Here is a 22,142-nt window from a genome sequence, read left to right as displayed (position 1 = left end):
CTTCAGATGTTGCCTCGTCGCTCCCTCCGCTCACAATGACGGGGACCGGGCGCGCGGCGACTTATATAGGGACATCACTGGATGATGTCCCCGCCCAGTATGATGTCACAGTCCTAGCATCCTCTGGGACTGTGACATCATAATAGGTGGGGATATCATCCGGTGATGTCCCTATATAAGTCGCCGAGCGCCCGGTCACCGTCATTGTGAGCGGAGGGCGCGACGAGACAACATCTGAAGAGAAGAACCGAAGATGGCGACGGCGGCGGCGGCGGTGACAGAAGACCACCGCCTGTGAAAGAGCTAGAAGAAGGCTCGGTGGCCCGGCAAGAAGAACCGAAGAGGGGGACAAGACCCCCGAAGTTGGAAGAAGAGGCCGGCGGCGAGGAAGAAAGCCGGGCTCCTCCGCTAGCAAAAGAGCTAGCAGAAGATAGCGGAGGAGTCCGGCGAGAAGACCCCCAAAGACGGAAGGCCCCCGGAGCTGTGCAATAAACTATTTTAACCCTGTGTTGTGTTTTTTTTGTACTTTTTTCCACAGGTGAATGGGTAGGGGTACATTGTACCCCATACTCATTCACATAGGGTGGGGGGCCGGTAACCGGGGGCCCCCTTATTAAAGGGGGCTCCCGGATTCCGATAAGACCCCCGCCCGCATACCCCGACAACCAACGTCCAGGGTTGTCAGGAAGAGGCCCTTGTCCTCATCAACATGGGGACAAGATGCTTTGGGGTGGGGGGGCCGCGCGGCTGGTCCCCCCCTTTCCTGGCCGGCCGGGTAGCGTGCTCAGACAAGAGTCGGATGTGGACCTGGGAGGGACCCCCGCACCGATTTTTTCGGTGTTGGGGTACCCCTTTAAGTCCTTACCAGGTGGCGGGGCCAGCGACGGCTCCTTCGCGGGCCCCGCCTACCTGGAGACGTACTCAAAATGAGCGGACTTTCCTTCGCGTGTGTGGGCGAGTCCGTTCATTTCAAAAGTACGGCGGATAGTCCGGCGGACTTAGTACGCCATATTAGTCCACTGAAAACGTGCCGTGTGTGGGCAAGTAGCCCGTTCGGAAAGTCCGGCAGACAGTCCGGCGGGAAGTCCGCCGGACTAAGTCCGCCGGATAGTCCGCTACGTGTGTACGCGGCATTACATACACTATATTGTGAAAAGTATCAGGATGCCTGCCTTTACACGCACATGAACTGTAATGGCATCCCAGTCTTAGTCCGTAGGGTTCAATATTGAGTTTGCCCACCCTTTGCAGCTATAACAGCTTCAACTCATCTGGGAAGGCTGTCCACAAGGTTTAGGAGCGTGTCTATGGGAATGTTTGACCATTCTTCCAGAAAGGCATTTGTGAGGCATTGATGTTGGACGAGAAAGCCTGGCTCACATTCTCTGCTCTAATTCATCCCAAAGGTTTCCCATCGGGTTTAGGTCAAGACTCAAGACTCAGACTATGCAGGCCAGTCAAGTTCCTCCACCCCAAACTTACTCACCCATGTCTTTATGCACTGTGCAGTCATGTTGGAACAGGAAAAGGCCATCCTCAAACTGTCTTGGTATGCTGACGCCTTAAGAGTTCCCTTCACTGGAACTAAGGGTCCAAGCCTAACCCCTAAAAAACAACCCCACACCATAATCTTCCCTCCACTTAATGATTTAGACCACTGCACAAAGAAAGGTCCATAAAGACATGGATGAGCGAGTTTGGGGTGGAGGAACTTGACTGGCCTGCACAGAGTCCTGACCTCAACCTAATAGAACACCTTTGGGATGAATTAGAGCCAAGACTGCGATCCAGGCCTTCTCGTCCATCAGTGCCTGACCTCACAAATGCGCATCTGGAAGAATGGTCAGACATTCCCATAGACACACTCCTAAACAGCCCAAGTTACAAGGGACTTGTTTCTCTCTGTGGAGGGAAATAGAATCGCCTGGCCGCTGTTTCTGATGCTTTGCTTCTAGTTACAGCTACAGGAGCCCTCTCAGGACTGCTCACACTGGCAGACTGATCTATTAACCACTTGTGGACCAGCAAGCGCTGATTTACGTCAGCAAAATAGCACTAGTGGGCAAAAGGGTGTACAGTTAGAATCACTTCCTAAGACACACTTAGCTTACGGCGCCTGGTATTCCCAGGCGGTCTCCCATCCAGGTACTAACCAGGCCCGACCCTGCTTAGCCTCTCAGATCGGACGCTTTCAGGGTGATGTGGCCATAGGGGCGTGGCTGTATGGCAATCATCATGTTACATGTGACGCGACACTCCGCACCAGGAAGTGGAAGTTCGAGACTGAGGAGTGGGTGAGGGTGAGACAGTTACCGCACATCTTGACCGCAATATATCGTTAAAAATCTGCATGGAAGTTATTTGCTGTGGTATTTCTGCTTGCTTTGCATTTTATTGATGTGAGTGTGATGGTGGAAGATTACGAAGTGTTTTATTAAACTGGTTGTACTTTATCACACTTTTGGAGCACTTTTTATTATTTACATGTGGAGAGATCTCTTATATACACGGTTGGATTTCAGAGATTATTTTAACCCTTTCTGTGTGGTTTAAAGCGTCTTGAGCCAAACACGGGAGTGTGAGGCATATCGAGCTGGTAAGTGCGTTGTCTGAAGGGAGCAGAATCACTGGCACAGAGGTGTGGTGGATAATTAGAAGGATACTACACTGAAAATTAACACATTGGATTTTTCATATGGACTTTTGAATATTAAGCTTATTTGTTTTCACTTGTCACAGGGTGATAATAATATTTTAAGCACAATAAGTTTTGTTCATTATTCATATGTAATTTTTATTTGGTTTTCACTTGTCATAGGGTGAAAACAACATTTGAAGCACATTTTCATTAGGATAGGCATTTATTGTTTTTACTATATCATTATAATTTCAGCTCCACTATTTTTCTTTTTAATTTTGATAGGGGTTAAAATACTATTCACATTTTTATAGCACTGATCTCTGTATGAATGACAATGGTCCCAAAATAGTGTCAAAAGGGTCCGATGTGTCCACCATAATGTCGCAGTCACGATAAAAATCGCAGATCGCTGCCTTTACTAATAAAAAAAAAAGAATAATAAAAATACTATAAAACTATCCCCTATTTTGTAGACGCTATAAATTTTGTGCAAACCAATCAATATACGCGTATTGAGATTTTTCTTCACCAAAAATATGTAGAATACATATCGGCCTAAACTGAGGAAAAAAATGTTTTTTAACCACTTGCTGACCGCCGCACGACGATGTACGTCGACAGAATGGCACGGGCAGGCATAAGGGCTTACATGTACGTCCTTGCCTGCCCGCGGGTCGGGGGCCCGATCGGGCCCCCGCCCGGTGCCTGCGGTGGTCGGTATTCGTTCGGGAGCGATCCCGGACGAGGGGACGGCCATTCATTCATGGCCACCCCCTCGCGATCGCTCCCGACGAATGAAAATGTCCCGTGACATCACTTCCTCTCCTGTAATGTAAACACAGGAGAGGAAGTGATGTATTCTCTCCTCCGTGTCGGTATTTTTCGTTCCGGCACCGAGGAGAGAGCATCGGTGAGTTGCACAAGCACTACACTACACAGTAGAACATGCCAGGCACACTCACACCCCCCCTTTACCCCCCGATCACCCCCCAATTACCCCTGCCCCCCCCCAGTCACAGTGACACCAATTGCATTTTTTATTTTTTTTGCATTGGTGTCATTTGTGACTGTAATAACTGTTAGGACAGTTAGGGTTAGCCCCCTTTAGTTCTAATGTGCCCCCCTAACCCCCCCAATAAAGGTTTAACCCCGTGATCACCCCCCCTCGCCAGTGTCACTAAGGCTGGGTTCACATTGCAGCGGTTTATGAGAACAAATGTGATTCGCACCGCACTGCAGTGCAAATCACATCCGATCTCTGTGCGATTCGAGTTCAGCCATACAGATAGTATGGCTGAATTCGTGTCGCACCCGCCGCACCCGCCGCAAATTCGCACGGGACCCTTTTTTTGGCCCGCAGCAGAATCGGATCGCATGGGTGTTCACACCATGCGATCCGAGTTTGCAGATCGCACTGCGATATGCGAACTGATCTGGGGGTGTCATTAACATTTCACTGACACTCCCAGCAGTTCGCATAGGGCAGTGTGAACTGCCGCCAGGAGGCATGCGATGCGGGAACCCGCCGCGGATTCATGGCGTTCCCGCATCGCTCCAGTGTGAACCCAGCCTAATAAGCGATCATTTTTCTGATCGCTGTATTAGTGTCACAGGTGACGCTAGTTAGGCAGGTAGGTATTTAGGTTCGCCGCATCTTTTTATAGCGCCAGGGACCCCCATATACTACCGCATAAAGCCCCCTGATTTCCCCCTAGTTAACCCTTTCACCAGTGATCACCATATAACTGTTACAGGTGACGCTGGTTGGTTAGTTATTTTTTTATAGTTTCAGGGCACCCGCCATTTATTACCTAATAAAGGTTTAACCCCCTGATCACCCGGCGGGTGTCATTTGTGACTGTAATAACTGTTAGGGCAGTTAGGGTTAGCCCCCTTTAGTTCTAAGGTACCCCCCTAACCCCCCCAATAAAGGTTTAACCCCGTGATCACCCCCCGTCGCCAGTGTCACTAAGGCTGGGTTCACATTGCAGCGGTTTATGAGAACGGATGTGATTCGCACCGCACCGCAGTGCAAATCACATCCGATCTCTGTGCGATTCGAGTTCAGCCATACAGATAGTATGGCTGAATTCGTGTCGCACCCGCCGCAAACTCGCACGGGACCCTTTTTTTGGTCCGCAGCAGAATCGAATCGCATGGGTGTTCACACCATGCAATCCGAGTTTGCAGATCGCACTGCGATATGCAAACTGATCTGGGGGTGTCATTAACATTTCACTGACACTCCCAGCAGTTCGCATAGGGCAGTGTGAACTGCCGCCGGGAGGCATGTGATGCGGGAACCCGCCGCGCATTCGTGGCGTTCCCACATCGCTCCAGTGTGAACCCAGCCTAATAAGCGATCGTTTTTCTGATCACTGTATTAGTGTCACAGGTGACGCTAGTTAGGCAGGTAGGTATTTAGGTTCGCCGCATCTTTTTATAGCGCCAGGGACCCCCATATACTACCGCATAAAGCCCCCTGATTGCCCCCTAGTTAACCCTTTCACCAGTGATCACCATATAACTGTTACAGGTGACGCTGGTTGGTTAGTTATTTTTTTTATAGTTTCAGGGCACCTGCCATTTATTACCTACTCTCACTAGTGTACCCCTAAATTTAGGGGTGTCTACTTTCCAAAATGGGGTCATTTGGGGGGGGTTTGTGCCATCTTGGCATTTTATGGCCTTCAAAACTGTAACGCCCTTAGAAAGCCTGAAGGCGGTGCTTGGTTTTCGGGGCCCCGTACGAGGCTAGGCTCCCAAAAAGTCCCACATATGTGGTATCCCCGTACTCAGGAGAAGCAGCAGAATTTATTTTGGGGTGTCATTTCACATATGCCCATGGCATGCGTGAGCAATATATCATTTAGTGACAACTTTGTGAAAAAAAAAAAAAAAAGTTTGTAATTTTCCCGCAACTTGTGGCAAAATATAAAATATTCCATGGACTCAACATGCCTCTCAGCAAATAGCTTGGGGTGTCTACTTTCTAAAATGGGGTCATTTGTGGGGGTTTTGTGCCATCTTGGCATTTTATGGCCTTCAAAACTGTAATAGGTAGTGAGGAGTGAAGTCAAATATTTACGCCCTTAGAAAACCTGAAGGCAGTTCTTGGTTTTCGGGGCCCCGTACGTGGCTAGGCTCCCAAAAAGTCCCACATATGTGTTATCCCCGTACTCAGGAGAAGCAGCAGAATTTATTTTGGGGTGTCATTTCACATATGCCCATAGCATGTGTGAGCAATATATCATTTAGTGACAACTTTGTGAAAAAAAAAAAAAAAATTAAAGTTTGTAATTTTCCCGCAACTTGTGGCAAAATATAAAATATTCCATGGACTCAAAATGCCTCTCAGCAAATAGCTTGGGGTGTCTACTTTCTAAAATGGGGTCATTTGTGGGGGTTTTGTGCCATCTTGGCATTTTATGGCCTTCAAAACTGTAATAGGTAGTGAGAAGTGAAATCAAAAATTTACGCCCTTAGAAAGCCTGAAGGCGGTGCTTGGTTTTCGGGGCCCCGTACGCGGCTAGGCTCCCAAAAAGTCCCACATATGTGGTATCCCCGTACTCAGGAGAAGCAGCAGAATTTATTTTGGGGTGTCATTTCACATATGCCCATAGCATGTGTGAGCAATATATCATTTAGTGACAACTTTGTGTAAAAAAAAAAAATATATATTTTTTGTCATTATTCAATCGCTTGAGGCAAAAAAATAAAATATTCAATGGGCTCAACATGCCACTTATCAATTTCCTTAGGGTGTCTACTTTCCAAAATGGGGTCATTTGGGGGGGTTTTGTACTGCCCTGCCATTTTAGCACCTCAAGAAATGAGATAGGCAGTCGTAAACTAAAAGCTGCGTAAATTCCAGAAAACGTACCTTAGTTTGTAGATGTGACAACTTTTGCGCAAACCAATAAATATACAATTATTGACTTTTTTTTTACCAAAGACATGTGGCTGAATACATTTTGGCCTAAATGTATGACTAAAATTGAGTTTATTGGATTTTTCTAATAACAAAAAGTAGAAAATATCATTTTTTTTCAAAATTTGCAGTCTTTTTACGTTTATATCGCAAAAAATAAAAATCGCAGAGGCAATCAAATACCATCAAAAGAAAGCTCTATTTGTGGGAAGAAAAGGACGCAAATTTTGTTTGGGTACAACATTGCATGACCGCGCAATTACCAGTTAAAGCAGCGCAGTGCCAAATTGTAAAAAGACCTCTGGTCATTTACCAGCAAAATGGTCCGGTCTGAAGGTGGTTAATATATTTTTGGGGGATATTTTTTATAGCAAAAAGTAAAAAATATAGTTTTTTTTCAAAATTGTCTCTATTTTTTTGTTTATAGCGAAAAAAATAAAAACCGCAGAGGCAATCAAATACCACCAAAAGAAAGCTCTATTTGTGGGAAAAAAAGGACGTCAATTTTGTTTCGGTATAACATTGCACGGCCGCGCAATTGTTTCTTAAAGCAACGCAGTGCCGAATCGCAAAAAGTGCTCTGGTCAGGAAGGGGGTAAAATCTTCTGGGGCTGAAGTGGTTAATCTATTGGAGAGAAGCTGTGAGTGTATGTGGGTGGGAACAGGAAGAAGCTGCACAGACAGTAAGTGCGGAAACAGCAGGGCAGAGAGGAGAGAAGCTGGCTGCCTATTACCAGATTAAATATGTAAGTATTCTTCTGATAAAATGTTGTTGTGTCCAATGTATTTATGCATGTATTTGAGTGTATGTATGTATCTCGGTGTGTGTGTATATATATGTGTGTGTTTGTATACATGTATATAACTGAGCATATATACAGTATATATCTGTGTATATATCGGAGTGTGTATATATGTGGGTGCATGTGCGCACATGTATGTAACTGAGCATATGTATATACAGTATCTCACAAAGGTGAGTACACCACTCACATTTTTGTAAATATTTTATTATATCTTTTCATGTGACAACATTGAAGAAAAGACACTTTGCTACAATGTAAAGTAGTCAGTGCACAGCTTGTATAACAGTGTAATTTTGCTGTCCCCACAAAATTACTCAACACACAGCCATTAATGTTTAAACCACTGACAACAAAAGTGAGTACACCCCTAAGTGAAAATGTGCAAACTGGGCCCAAAGTGTCAATATTTTGTGTGGTCACCATTATTTTCCAGCACTGCCTTAACCCTCTTGGGCATGGAGTTCACCGGAGCTTCACAGGTTACCATGGGAGTCTTATTTCACTCCTCCATGGCAACATCACAGAGCTGGTGGATGTTAGAGACCTTGCACTCCTCCACCTTCCATTTGAGGATGCTCCACAGATGCTCAATAGGGTTTAAGTCTGGAGACATGCTTGGCCAGTCCATCACCTTTACCCTCAGCTTCTTTAGCAAGGCAGTGGTCATCTTGGAGGTGTGTTTGGGGTCCTTATCATGTTGGAATACTGCCCTACGGCCAAGTCTCTGAAGGGAGGGGATCATGCTCGGCTTCGGTATGTCACAGTACATGTTGGCATTCATGTTTCCCTCAATGAACTGTAGCTCCCCAGTGCCGGCAGCACTCACGTAGCCCCAGACCATGACACTCCCACCACCATGCTTGACTGTAGGCAAGACAGACTTGTCTTTGTACTCCTCACCTTGTTGCTGCCACACACTCTTGACACCATCTGAACCAAATAAGTTTATCTTGGTCTCATCAGACCAAAGTACATGGTCCCAGTAATCCATGTCCTTAGTCTGTTTGTCTTCAGCAAACTGTCTGCGGCTTTCTTGTGCATCATCTTTAGAAGAGGCCTTCTTCTGGGACAACAGCCATGCAGACCAATTTGTTGTAGTGTGTGGCGTATGGTCTGAGCACTGACAGGCTGACCACCCACCCCTTCAACCTCTGCAGCAATGCTGGCAGCACTCATACGTCTATTTCACAAAGAAAATCTCTGGATATGACGCTGAGCACGTGCACTCAACTTCTTTGGTCGACCATGGCCAGGCCTGTTCTGAGTGAAACCTGTCCTGTTAAACAGCTGTATGGTCTTGGTCACTGTGCTGCAGCTCAGTTTCAGGGTCTTGGCAATCTTCTTATAGCCTAGGCCATCTTTATGTAGAACAATAATTATTTTTTTCAGATCCTCAGAGAGTTCTTTGCCATGAGGTGCCATATTAAACTTTCAGTGACCAGTATGAGAGAGTGAGAGCGATAACACCAAATTTAACAGACCTGCTCCCCATTCACACCTGAGACCTTGTAACACTAATGAGTCACTTGACACTGGGGAGGGAAAATGGCTAATTGGGCCCAATTTGGACATTTTCACTTAGGACTGTACTGACTTTTGTTGCTAGCGGTTTAGACATTAATGGCTGTGTGTTGTTATTTTTAGGAGACAGAAAATTTATACTGTTATAGAAGCTGTACACTCACTACTTTACTTTTACTTTATTATTTTACATTCTTTCTGCTGTCGCTATAGGGAGAGGTTGCTGTGTGGAGCAGGGAGAGACTGCAGTGACCCAAATCGCTAGCTATTAGGTCCACAAAAGTTCTTTTAAGGACTGGTATGGTATAGGTCAGTGATGGCGAACCTTTTTGAGTCTGAGTGCCCAAACTGAAATAAATAAGTTGGTTTTGTGTTGTAAAGTGCCAACACGGCAATTCACGAGAGAGGGGTGCTGAGAAAAAGAGAGTGGGTGTGTGAGAGATATGGGGGTGTGTGTAAGAGAGAGAGGGGGTTGTGAGATAGGGGTTTGTGAGAGAGCGAGAAAGGGGGCTGTGAGAGAAAGGTGACAGAGTGAGGGGGGACAGATAGATAGAGATGGGGGCACACACAGAGAGGGGGGACACACGGGGGGCAGAGAGAGAGGGGGGTCAGAGAGGGCGAGGGGGAGGGGTGTGAGAGATGCTGAGAGAGAGAGGGGGCAGAGAGAGAGAGAGGACACATAGAGAGAGAAAGGTGACAGAGTGAGGGGGGACAGATAGATAGAGATAGGCGACACACAGGGGGGCAGAGAGAGAGGGGGGCAGAAAGATGGGGGCACACAGAGGGGGAGGAGTGTGAGAGATGCTGAGAGAGAGGGGGGGGGGCAGAGAGAGAGATATGGGACAGAGATAAAGGGGAGGGCACAGAGAAAGAGGGGACAGAGAGAGGGGGGACACACAGAGGGGGGACACACAGAGAGAGGGGGACACACAGAGAGAGGGGGGACACACAGAGAGAGGGGGGGGGACAGAGAGGACACAGAGAGAGAGGGGGGACAGAGAGGACACAGAGAGAGAGGGGGGACAGAGAGGACACAGAGAGAGAGAGGGGGGGGGACACGGGGGCTGAAAAAGTGGAGAGCTGAGAGAAAGGGAGACCTCTAGCTATGTCCTTATCTGCAATCCCTGCTCTGCCTCCCTGCCCCAGTCTTCGTCTGCAGGTATTCAGTGTATAATTGTGCCCGGTACCTGTCTCCATCCCTGTTCCATCCAGCGGCTCCCTCACAGCCTGTGCCTCTCGCCTGTCCTTGTCTACTGGGCCCACAGTCAGTCTGTTCTCCGGGCCTCACTGTTGAAGGAGGTTTGAGGAGTTCAAGCTCTGGAAGGCACTAGGGATGCTGCGCCCCTCTTCAGCCATAAAATGAAGCAGTGAAGCTCTTCTCTCCCTCCCGTGCGTGCTGTCAGGCCTGTAGCCTACCACGCGGAGAATGTGGGGCCGCCCACTCACTCGTGCAGACAGTTTCCCACACCTCGCCGCTGCCTGCTTCTCTCCCTCACGTGCTCTCAGGTCTGTAGCCTTCCGCACGGAGGCTGCAGAGCCACCCACTCACTCGTGCAGTTAATTTCCTGTACCTCGCCGCTGTTTGCTGCCATGTTCTCCCCACCGTGAACCAGGACCCTCTCGCGTGCCCACAGAGATGGCTCTGGGTGCCAGCTGTGGCACGCGTGCCATAGGTTCGCCATCACTGGTATAGGTGTTAGGTGTAGTTCAGGATATAGGTTTGAGGCACTGCTATTCAAGTCATTGTTGCAGCAGCCTGTCTTTTGTCAGTGTAGAGAGAGGGACAGGACGCTGTGTGCAGCAGGGACAGTCAGTTTAATCATTAGCTGTTACTATTAGGTCCACAAAGTCCTTTTCAGGACTGGTATGGTAAAGTAGTACAGGATATAGTTTTGAGTGCTATTCAAGTTATTGTTGCAGCAGCTTGTGTTTTGTCAGTTTAAATAGGGACAGGCAGGAAGCTGTGTGTGGCAGTGAGGGACAGTCAGTTTAATCAGTAGCTGTTACTATTAGGTCCACAAAGGTTCTTTTCAGGACTGGTATGGTAATAGGCTTGTACACGTATAATATTCTTTCTTCCAAATATAAAAAGAATATTATACTTGACTGCTGCTCTTCTGCTGCAGTAGTCCTTTATGAGTATAGGGACTGAGATACAGTCTGCTAATCACAACCTACTAGTTCCACAAAGGTCCTTATAAGGACTGGTAAGGTATAGCGTACTACAGTACATAGGGTTGAGTGAGGTACAGTCTGCTATTCCTTAAGGACTGGTATAGGTCCACAATATATAGGGTTGAGGTGCACTACTGCTGACTGCTGCTCTATTCTGCAGCAGTCCCTTATCAGTATAGGGACTGAGGTACAGTCTGCTAATCACAACCTACTAGTTCCACAAAGGTCCTTATAAGGACTGGTAAGGTATAGCGTACTACAGTACATAGGGTTGAGTGAGGTACAGTCTGCTATTCCTTAAGGACTGGTATAGGTCCACAATATATAGGGTTGAGGTGCACTACTGCTGACTGCTGCCCTATTCTGCAGCAGTCCCTTATCAGTATAGGGACTGAGGTACAGTCTGCTAATCACAACCTACTAGTTCCACAAAGGTCCTTATAAGGACTGCTAAGGTATAGTGTACTACAGTACATAGGGTTGAGTGAGGTACAGTCTGCTATTCCTTAAGGACTGGTATAGCTCCACAATATATAGGGTTGAGGTGCACTACTGCTGACTGCTGCCCTATTCTGCAGCAGTCCTTTATCAGTATAGGGACTGAGGTACAGTCTGTTAATCACAACTAGGGATGAGCCGAACAACCCCCGGTTCGGTTCGCACCAGAACTTTCGAACGGACCCCAAATTCGTACGAACGTTAGAACCCCATTGAAGTCTATGGGACTCGAACGTTCGAAATTAAAAGTGCTAATTTTAACGGCTAATATGCAAGATACTGTCCTAAAAAGGGTTTGGGGACCTGGCTCCTGCCCCAGGGGACATGGGTCAATGCCTAAAATGTTTTTAAAAATGGCCGTTTTGGCGGGAGCACTGATTTTAATGACGATTAAAGTGAAATATTCCTTTAAATATGGTGCCTGGAGGGTGTCTGTAGGATGCCTGTGAAGTGCCACGTGTTTCCCGTGTTTAGAACAGTCCCTGCACAAAATGACATTAAACGGAAATAACACCATTTAAAACTGCTTGCGGTTTTAATGTTATATCTGGTTCCTGCAATATGGTTGAAAATCATTGAGAAAAATGGCATGGGTAGCCCTCCCTGCCCATTACCAGCCTATTTGGGTCTTGTACGCATATTAAGGGGAACCCTGTACCCATATTTAAAAAAGGAAATGTGTGTGGCCCCCAGGCCCTATATACTCAGAACAGCAGTATACAGGCGGTGCAAACAAGACAGGGACTGTGTAGGTTTGTTGTGTTAAGTTGAATCTGTTTGTAATTTTCAACTGGTACATTTTTAAAGTGTAGCTCAGTCAAAAAAACTATTTTTAACCTTTTTGGAAAACATAGGGAAGGGTTATCACCCCTGTATAATTTGTTTTGCCGTCTATCTTTTTTCATCTCACTTGCTGTTGTTTCCTTCCGTTTGCAAGTAGGAGATGTTTGTAAGTTGGATGTTTGAAAGTAGGGGCCTGCCCTATATGCTCTGCAGAAATGGCGGAACAAGGTGTTGGTTTTGCCACAACATTGTAAGCCCGCAAAGTGACTCTTGGTGGGCGCTGGAGTGCCCTGCTGTGAACGATTATATCAAGAATTGTAATTACATGCCATTGTTGAACAGTGGTAGAAAAATTGACCTTTGGTGGTTGTGGTGCTGGTGCCACAACACTATAAGTCCTCACCGTTACTCTGGGTGGGCACAGGAAGGGGCCCTCCTGTGAAATATTATATCAAGAATTGTAATTACATGCCCCTGTTAAACAGGGGCAGAAAAATTGGGCCTTAGGCACTGGTGCTGGTGCCACCACACTGCAACCTCTGCCATATACTCTAGTTTTATTGCAGGAATTAGCCCTGCTGCAAAGCATTGCATCAAAAATTGTAATTAAACGCCCCTGTTAAACAGGGGCAGAAAAATTGGGCCTTAGGCACTGGTGCTGGTGCCACCACACTGCAACCTCTTCCATATACTCTAGTTTTATTGCAGGAATTAGCCCTGCTGCAAAGCATTGCATCAAAAATTGTACTTAAACGCCCCTGTTAAACAGGGGCAGAAAAATTGGGCCTTAGGCACTGGTGCTGGTGCCACAACACTGCAACCTCTCCCATATACTCTTGTTTGATTGCAGGAATTAGCCCTGCTGCAAAGCATTGCATCAAAAATTGTACTTAAACGCCCCTGTTAAACAGGGGCAGAAAAATTGGGCTGATGGCATCACCCAGAACCAGAAATGTTCTTCCAACATATCAGCGGAGGAGGAAGAGGATAGACAATCAACATAACAGGACAGTCACTCAGCATCAGCATAGGCAGTCTTGAAGGGATGTGATATTTCAAAACAAATTATTCTGTTACATCAGCTTCAGGTGCTTGGTAGCTGTGGGTGATCCAAGACTGATTCATCTTGATGAAGGTCAGTCGATCAACTGATTCGGTGGACAGGCGCACCCTGTGATCGGTAACAAAGCCACCAGCAGCACTGAAGGTGCGTTCTGAAAGAACGCTGGATGCAGGACAGGCCAGTAACTCAATTGCATACTGTGCAAGCTCTGGCCAGTGATCCATCCTCAAGACCCAGTAAGCCAGAGGATTTTCGATGGGAAAGGTGTCCAAGTCTGACCTTGCCCCTAGGTATTCCTGCACCATGTAAATCAGACGCTGGCGATGGGTGCTGGAACCGATCATACCTTGGGGCTGCGGACTAAAAAATTGTCTGAAAGCATCAGTCAGACGGCCACCTTCTCCACCGCTCCTTCTGACCGATGCCTCAGCAACACGTTGTCCAGCACCAGGAGTTTGTAACCTCCCAGTCTCTGGGAACGCGTTGCACAGACCTTTCTGCAAGGCCTCCCGGAGATGTCTCATCCTCTGCTCCCTCTGAGATGGCAAGATAAGGTCGGCAACCTTACCCTTGTACCGTGGATCAAGGAGAGTGGCCAGCCAGTAATGGTCCCTCTCCTTGATCCGAAGAATACGAGGATCCTTCCGCAGGCTTTGCAGGATCAGGGAGGCCATGCAGCGTAGGTTAGCTGAGGCATTCGGTCCAGAGTCCTCTGGGTCACTAAGGACAACATGATCCGCAGCTACCTCCTCCCAGCCACGTACAAGTCCACGTGTTTCTTGGGACTGTAAATCATCCCTACAAGACTGCTGCTGCTGATGCTGAGTGCCAGCCTCCACCTCCATGCTGACACAATCATCCTCCCCCTCCTCTTCCTCCTCCTCATCCTCTTCCTGTGTGATGGGTGGCACAGCAGGAACACTGTCTGGATAAAGGGGGCCTTGAGAGGCAAGGAAGTCCTCCTCTTCCTGCCTCTGTTCTGCCTCAAGTGCCCTGTCCATTATTCCACGCAGCGTATGCTCCAAGAGGTGGACAAGAGGTACAGTGTCACTGATGCATGCACTGTCACTGCTCACCATCCTTGTGGCCTCCTCAAACGGTGACAGGACAGTGCATGCATCCCTGATCATGCCCCACTGGCGTGGTGAGAAAAAACCGAGCTCCCCTGACCCTGTCCTGGTGCCGTAGTCGCACAGGTACTCATTGACGGCCCTCTGCTGCGTGTGCAGCCGCTGCAGCATGGCCAACGTTGAGTTCCATCTGGTGGGCATGTCACATATAAGGCGGTTCTTGGGCAGGTTCAACTCCTTTTGGAGCTCAGCCAGCCGAGCACAGGCATTAAATGATCGGCGGAAATGCACACAGACTTTCCTGGCCTGCTTCAGGACATCCTGTAAGCCGGGGTACCTGCCCAAAAACCGCTGCACCACCAGGTTAAGGACGTGAGCTACACAGGGCACATGGGTCAGTTGTCCCTGTCGGAGGACGGAGAGGAGGTTGGTGCCATTGTCACAAACCACCATTCCTGGCTTAAGCTGGCGTGGCGTCAACCACTTCTCGGCCTGCCCCTGCAGAGCTGACAAAACATCCGCCCCAGTGTGGCTCCTGTCCCCCAAACAAACCAGCGCAAGCATGGCATGGCATCGTTTTGCCTGCATACTTGCGTAGCCCCTGGAAAGCCTACGAAGCACCGCTGGTTCTGAGGACAGAGCACTGGAAGAGGCCATGGAGGAAGAAGAAGAGGAGGGGGTGGAGGAGAGAGGTGTGTCACAACCAATAGTAGCATTTTGGAGGCGTGCTGGCGGAACAACCTCCAACACTACTGCACCTTGTCCTGCATCCTTCCCAGCTGCCAGAAGAGTGACCCAATGGGCCGTGAAAGACAGGTAACGTCCCTGTCCATGCCTGCTGGACCATGAGTCAGCGGTAATATGCACCTTACCGCTGACCGCCCTGTCCAGCGAGGCAAGGACATTGCCTTCCACATGCCGGTATAGAGCCGGAATCGCTTTCCATGAGAAAAAGTGGCGTTTGGGGACCTGCCACTGAGGAACCGCACATTGTACAAACTCACGGAAGGGGGCCGAGTCTACCAACTGAAAAGGCAGCAGTTGAAGTGCTAGCAATTTAGCCAAGCTAGCATTCAACCGCTGGGCATGTGGATGGCTGGGAGTGAACTTCTTTCGCCGGTCCAGCAGCTGGGGCAGGGACATTTGCCTGCTATAATCGGATGTGGGTGTACCGCTAGCAGAGTTCCCGGAAGCACTTGGCTGTGACACACCTAATCCTACACCTTCATTCCTCTCAGAGCAGGTTTCAGAGAGGACTGAAGGTCTAGTGGGGTTGGAGATGCCAGCTGATGAGGAGCAAGGAGAGGTCCGCTTTGTTCTTTGGTGTAGGTCTTTGAGGTACGCTTGCCACTGAGCTGCATGGCAGGTCAACATATGTCTGGTCAAGCATGTGGTGCCCAAGCAGCTGATGTTTTGGCCACGCGAGATACGCTTGAGACATATGTTGCAAATAGCAGCGGTGCGATCTGATGCACTCGTCTCAAAAAAGGCCCACACCAAAGAACTTTTAGAATAACGCGCAGAGGCAGCGCCCTGCACAGGCGGAGCTCTGCGGTGTGATTCAGTCTGTGTGCTGCCCCTAAGCTGGCCCCCGGAGGGCATCCTGCCTCGTTGGACATGTGCCTCCTCCTCCTCCTCTCTCCTTCCAGGCACCCACGTGGAGTCAGTGCCCTCATCATCCCCTCCCTCTTCATCGCTGTAGCAAACCTGGCAGTATGCTGCAGCTTGTGGAACATGACTGCCAGATTGCTGTCCTTCTTGAGCATCCCCTCTCTCTGCGCTCACGCTACTGCCTTCCTCTAGCTGAGTGTCATCATCAGAGCCCACAAAACACTGGGCATCCTCCTGGAGCATGCACCCAACACTGTGCTCAAAGAGTTCAGGAGACTCCTCAGGAGGACGTGGTGGGTCTAGGGAAGGAGTCACTGATGATGACATTGAGAGGAGGGAAGACGATGCGTTGGCAGCTGCTTTGCTAGTACCCTGAGACTGGGTGAGAGAGGATGAGGAGGATGAAGAGGGCTTGGTCATCCACTCTACCAAGTCGTTGGCATGTTGTGGCTCAACATGTCCAGCTGCCGAAAAGAAGGACAAGCGTGTCCCATGGCCACGTGCTGATGACAATGCACCGCGTCCACGACCAGCACTGTTGTCTCTAGACACAGAGCCTGCTTGCCCTCTTTTATCGGCTCGCACCTGTCTGCCTCTCCTTGCTGGCCTTCCAGACATGGTAATGGCCTGAAGGGAGTTGGGTAAAAAAGCAGTTGGGTAGTGTATATTGTGCTAGAGGCACACAATACCCACTAACTCCTGCAGATGCCTTTATTATAGAACACCAGAGATAAAGGGGTATATACAGATGTATACTGTGCTGTGCTGGAGGCACACACAACTTCCAATAACTCCTGCAGATGGCAATTGGTCTCAAATAGAGAAGAGCTATGTAGGTGGATATAGCGGTATGTACTGGGTACAGAGCACGCAGACAGCACGCACAAGCTCCTAACACTACTGACTGCAAGCTCTATTATAAAAGATAGATCACTAGCTATATAGGTGAGGTGAATATAGCGGTGTATACTGCGGTCAGGGCACGCAGACAGCAACCACTACACAACAGCAAGATCGAAAATCGTCCGAAAACGATCGGTGTGTACTGTGTTGAAGGTACACAGAACACCCACTAACTCCTGCAGATGCCTTTATTATAGAACACCAGAGATAAAGGGGTATATACAGATGTACACTGTGCTGTGCTGGAGGCACACACAACTTCCAATAACTCCTGCAGATGGCAAGTGGGCTCAAATAGAGAACAGCTATGTAGGTGGATATAGCGGTATGTACTGGGTACAGAGCACGCAGACAGCACGCACAAGCTCCTAACACTACTGACTGCAAGCTCTATTATAAAAGATAGATCACTAGCTATATAGGTGAGGTGAATATAGCGGTGTATACTACGGTCAGGGCATGCAGACAACAACCACTACACAACAGCAAAATCGAAAATCGGCCAAAAACGATCGGTGTGTACTGTGTTGAAGGTACACAGAACACCCACTGCTTCAGACGTGGCCTTATATAGTGTGGGGCGTGCACTACACAGCCTGAGCTATGATTGGCCACAGGCATCCTGCCTGTGGCCAATCATGGCTCTCCTCGCTGCTGGCGCTGCAATTGGCCAAGCATGCGGGGTCACAGTGCATGCTTGGCCAATCATTAGCCAGCAATGCACTGCGCCATCGCAGTGCATTGTGGGCCGTGAGCACCACATGAATTTGGCGCGAACGGACCAAAATGTTCGGACTTCGCCGAACGGACGAACAGCCGATGTTCGAGTCGAACCTATGTTCGACTCGAACGCGAAGCTCATCCCTAATCACAACCTACTAGTTCCACAAAGGTCCTTCTAAGGACTGGTAAGGTATAGTGTACTACAGTATATAGGGTTGAGTGAGGTACAGTCTGCTAATCACAACCTACTAGTTCCACAAAGGTCCTTCTAAGGACTGGTAAGGTATAGCGTACTAGAGTATATAGGGTTGAGTGAGGTACAGTCTGCTAATCCTTAAGGACTGGTATAGGTCCACAATATATAGGGTTGAGGTGCACTACTGCTGACTGCTGCCCTATTCTGCAGCAGTCCTTTATCAGTATAGGGACTGAGGTACAGTCTGCTAATCACAACCTACTAGTTCCACAAAGGTCCTTCTAAAGACTGGTAAGGTATAGCATACTATAGTATATAGGGTTGAGTGAGGTATAGTCTGCTAAACACAACCTACTAGTTCCACAAAGGTCCTTATAAGGACTGGTAAGGGTGTACTATTTGGTGTGCAGTATATAGTTGTGTAATACACGTATAAAATACTTGCACATATAGAAAGCATAGTATAGTGCGTCTCCACTGTGAGGCATTGTGACCGCTGAGCCGTTCTGCAGCGATACTACAAAGAGTGACAAACGCAATCCAAAAAGAAAGTATTGTAACTGGTGTGATAGACCCAAAAAAAGCACACCATACTATATGCCCGTACTCTCCTGTTTGAAGAGGTTGAGCGGTGTCATATTTCTCCTGGGGCTGCTTATTATGAGGGGCTCCCACCATCCCTGTGCTGTGCTGACTTCCTCCTGGGGCTGTACCTCTGCTGTGCATATTATGAGGGGCTCCCACCATCCCTGTGCTATGCTCATTATGAGGGGCTCCCACCATCCCTGTGCTGTGCTGACTTCCTCCTGGGGCTGCTTATTATGAGGGGCTCCCACCATCCCTGTGCTATGCTGACATCCTCCGGGTGTTCCTTTTTATGAGGGGCTCCCACTATCCCTGTGCTGTGCTGACTTCCTCCTGGGGCTGTACCTCTGCTGTGCATATTATGAGGGGCTCCCACCATCCCTGTGCTATGCTCATTATGAGGGGCTCCCACCATCCCTGTGCTATGCTCATTATGAGGGGCTCCCACCATCCCTGTGCTGTGCTGACTTCCTCCTGGGGCTGCTTATTATGAGGGGCTCCCACCATCCCTGTGCTATGCTGACATCCTCCTGGGGCTGCTTATTATGAGGGGCTCCCACCATCCCTGTGCTATGCTGACATCCTCCTGGGGCTGCTTATTATGAGGGGCTCCCACCATCCCTGTGCTGTGCTAACTTTCTCCTGGGGCTGTACCTCTGCTGTGCATATTATGAGGGGCTCCCACCATCCCTGTGCTATGCTCATTATGAGGGGCTCCCACCATCCCTGTGCTGTGCTGACTTCCTCCTGGGGCTGCTTATTATGAGGGGCTCCCACCATCCCTGTGCTGTGGTGACTTCCTCCTGGGGCTGTACCTCTACTGTGCAGATTATGAGGGGCTCCCACCATCCCTGTGCTCTGCTCATTATGAGGGGCTCCCACCATCCCTGTGCTATGCTGACTTCCTCCTGGGGCTGCTTACGGTGCTGTATATCACCGTGCTGGTGTCAGTGCTGTATATCACAGTGCTGGTGTCAGTGCTTTATGTCACGCTGCTGATGTCTGTGCTCTCTATCACGGTGCTGGTGTCAGATCACTCTATCACGGTGCAGGTGCCATTGCTGTATGTCACGCTGCTAATGTCAGTGCTCTCTATCACGGTGCTGGTGTCAGTGCTGTATATCACGGTGCTGGTGTCAGTGCTTTATGTCACGCTGCTAATGTCAGTGCTCTCTATCACGGTGCTGGTGTCAGATCACTCTATCACGGTGCAGGTGTCATTGCTGTATGTCACGCTGCTGATGTCGGTGCTGTATATCATGGTGCTGGTGTCAGTGCTGTATATCACGGTGCTGGTGTCAGTGCTTTATGTCACGCTGCTGAGGTCAGTGCTCTCTATTATGGTGCTGGTGTCAGATCACTCTATCACGGTGCAGGTGTCATTGCTGTATGTCACGCTGCTGATGTCAGTGCTCTCTATCACGGTGCTGGTGTCAGTGCTGTATATCACGGTGCTGGTGTCAGTGCTTTATGTCACGCTGCTGATGTCAGTGCTCTCTATCACGGTGCTGGTGTCAGATCACTCTATCACGGTGCAGGTGTCATTGCTGTATGTCACGCTGCTGATGTCAGTGCTCTCTATCACGGTGCTGGTGTCAGTGCTGTATATCACGGTGCAGGTGTCATTGCTGTATGTCACGCTGCTGGTGATCATCTCCTGCACCCTCTTCTTTGCCTACCCTGACCTTCCCTCTCCTCCATTGCCTTCATGCGCTCCACAGTCCTGAATTGTCACAATTTCACATATAAAAAAAGAATGCTTGTAGTTGTCGATCCCAGATTCACCTCATACATGTGTTATGTCATTGGCCATGTGGTGGGACTATGTTTGCACAGCTAGTAATTATTTTGTGGCTGCAAATTTGACCTATAGGTTTGCAAAGTTCGCCTCCCATTGAAGTCAATGGGGCCCGCCGCGAACGTTATGGTTCCGAACTATCGGCCGCGCTCGCGGTCCACGTTCGCGAAACGTCCCGTCGGAAGTTCGTCCATCACTATATGTATGTATCTGAGTGTATATATCTATATATGTATGTATGTTTGTGTGTATGTATACATATACTCAAATAAGCAAATATTACTTATCCTCCATTGATGTGAACTTAAAATGTGATAATTCATACAGTTAATTCCTAATCATTCCCCTATATACATATACCTAAAAATGAACATAATGCTTTATATAAATAAATTCAATAAGTTATAAAAACAATACTGCATATGTGTACATTCAATGAATTTATGTAAACATCCACTGTGCAATAACTTAAAGTTGTAAAGGCACAAGGTTTTTTTTACCTTCATGCATTCATGCATATGCATGAAGGTAAAAATCTTTCTGTGTGCAGTGGCGTTCACAGCCCCTCTAATACCGATCCAGCGATGTCCACAAGAGCCTTGCCTTTCCGGGGACTCGCACTCCTGATTGGCTTTTTGCATTGGCTTTTAGCCATTGGCTTCCACTGCTGTCAATCACAGCCAGTGAACCAATCAGTAGGCGGAGGTGGTGGGGCCATGCCACAGCTCTGTGTATAAATAGACACACAGAGCCGCAGGGCACCCGGCAGGAGGGAGGTGCCAGGAGCAACAGAGTGGTACCCGAAAAGATGTGGAAAACCTCAAATCCCCCCCCCCCCCCCCAAGGGTTTACTATTATCACTTCAAGGCCATTCATGTCAAAAAATAAAAAGATGATAAATTCTTCTTCCATGCCTCACACCTAAAGACAGCATTTCACCCATACTTTAGACCCCCAGAGCAGAAGGTAAAACAGAGCTTCAGCATATGTCCATAGCCAGCTGCTCCACTCTAATGCCCCATACACATGGTCAGACATTCCGACCACAAAATCTGATGGATTTTGGCCGAAACTTTTGTTGCATACACACGGTCACACAAAGTTGTCAGAAAATCCGATCGTTCGGGACAAGGTGACATACAAAATGTACAATGGGACTACGTAGAGACCAGTAGCCAATAGTTTTTGTCTCCAAAAAATTTCTGAGCATGCGTGGCACTTTGTGCGTCGAAATTCTGTACACACGATCGGAAAAAGTCTGATTGGATTTTGTTGTCAGAAAATTTTAGATTCAGCCCTCAAACTTTTTCCGTCGGAAATTCCAACGGAAAAAGTTCGATAGAGCCCAAAAATTTTCTGACAACATAATCCGATCTGACTTTTTTTCCGGCAGAATTTCTGACCATGTGTATGGGGCTTAAGGATCACAGACAGTGCAAGCAGATCTCACAGATCGAAATCCACATAAGCTCATCAAGGGGAAACAGAACTCCTAATTGTAAAATACCATTAAGAATTTTTATTAAAAAATAAATAAGAAATGTGCACTCACATGATCAAAGCTTCAAAAAGTATCTAGGGACATAGCTGACTGACATAAAAGCAAACCGGCCATCCCATCCTTCCTATCTCTCAAAGTATGTCAGTGTTTGTGGTGACATCCCAAAGACCTCCCCCTCAAAATTAAAATTTTCCATATTTTGTCATGTTACAACCAAAAATGTAAATGTACAGTATTTTATTGGGATTTTATGTGATAGACCAGGGATTTGCAATTAGCAGATCTCCAGCTGTTGCAAAACTACAACTCCCATCATGCCTCTGCCTCTGAGTGTCAT

At 48.1% G+C, this 22,142-nt stretch overlaps 1 protein-coding gene across 1 annotated transcript in view; it reads left to right on the top strand.

Annotated features, from left to right (window-relative positions):
* The first annotated feature begins 2,261 nt into the window (after nt 1–2,261).
* Nucleotides 2,262–22,142, top strand: part of LOC143930443 (uncharacterized) — a 74,569-nt gene continuing 54,688 nt past the window's right edge. Inside the window, exon 1 of the mRNA XM_077454762.1 lies at nt 2,262–2,300. The gene's annotated coding sequence lies outside the window, so the exon portion shown is untranslated. The remainder of the gene's footprint in view (nt 2,301–22,142) is intronic.

Source organism: Lithobates pipiens, unplaced genomic scaffold (assembly GCF_037356315.1).
Source record: "Lithobates pipiens isolate NorthernLeopardFrog02 unplaced genomic scaffold, aLitPip1_a1.2 Scaffold_25, whole genome shotgun sequence".
NCBI lineage: Eukaryota > Metazoa > Chordata > Amphibia > Anura > Ranidae > Lithobates > Lithobates pipiens.
The sequence above is the reverse complement of the archived record's forward strand: the minus strand, read 5'-3'. Positions and strand labels throughout refer to the sequence as shown.